This window comes from Crotalus tigris, unplaced genomic scaffold (assembly GCF_016545835.1).
Source record: "Crotalus tigris isolate CLP2741 ecotype Arizona unplaced genomic scaffold, ASM1654583v1 scf7180000018755.946041584:351173, whole genome shotgun sequence".
Classification (NCBI taxonomy): Eukaryota; Metazoa; Chordata; class Lepidosauria; order Squamata; family Viperidae; genus Crotalus; species Crotalus tigris.
This window is the reverse complement of record NW_024097184.1, coordinates 353,867-355,000: the sequence shown is the minus strand read 5'-3', so window position 1 is coordinate 355,000 and position 1,134 is coordinate 353,867.

Genomic DNA, 1,134 nt, shown 5'->3' with positions numbered 1-1,134 from the left:
TCTCTCTCTTCCTCCCTCTCTCTCTTCTTCTCTCCTCCTCCTCTCTCTCTCTCTCTCTCCCTCTTTCTCTTTCTTTCTCTCCCTCCCTCTTTCTCTTTCTTCTCTCCCTCCCTCTCTCCCGCTCTCTCTCTCTCCTCTCACTCCCCCTCTCTCTCATTCTCTCTCTTTTCTCTCTCTCCCTCTCTCTCTCTCTCTCCCCTCTCTCTCTCTCTCCCCCTCTCTCTCTCTCTCCCTCATCCTCTCTCTCTCTCTCTCTCCTCTCTTCTTTCTTTCTCTCCTCCCTCTCTCCCTGCTCTTTCTCTCTCTCTCCCCTCCCCCTCTCTCTCATTTCTCTCCCTCCTTTACTCTTCTCTCTCTCTCTCTCTCGCTATCCTCTCTCTCATTCTCTCTCCCCCTCTCTCTCTCTCCCTCCCTCTTTCTCTCTCTCTCCCTCTTTCTTTCTTCTCTCCCTCCTCTCTCTCCTGCTCTTTCTCTCTCTCTCTCTCCTCCCCCTCTCTCTCTCTCTCTCTCTCTCTCTCCTCTCTTCTCTCCCTCTCTTTCTCCCTCTTCTCTTCTCTCTCTCTCTTCTCTCTCTCTCTCTCCTCTCTCCTCCTCTCCCCCTCTCTCTTCTCTCTCCCCCCCTCTCTCTCTCTCCCTCCCTCTTCTCTCTCTCTCCCTCTTTCTTTCTTTCTCTCCCTCCCTCTCTCCTGCTCTTTCTCTCTCCCTCCCTCTCCCGCTTCTCTCTCTCTCTCTCTCCCTCCCCCTCTCTCTCCCTCTTCTCTCTCTCTCTCTCCTCTTTCTTTTTCTCTCCCTCCCTCTCTCCCTCTCTTTCTCTCTCTCTCTCTCTCTAGCCCAAAATTGCAGTTCTCGGGGTGGGGGGTTTAAAACATTGAAGCGCCTAAAATATTTGGGAGGGGAAAATAGCTATAAAAAGAAGGATGAAAACATCCCTGGAACGTTAAAAAAAAAAACACCAAAAAAAAAAAAAAAGGCCAAAGAGAAGACAAAGACGAGGAAAGCTGTGTTTCGGGATCCAGTTCCAGGTGATGTCAGGACTGGAGCCGGGCCAACGTCGGCCCCCACCGAGACTCTCTTTCTGGGTTCAGCACAGAGTGTTTTCCTTCCTGAGACTTGGGGACACCTTCCTGTCTCGGA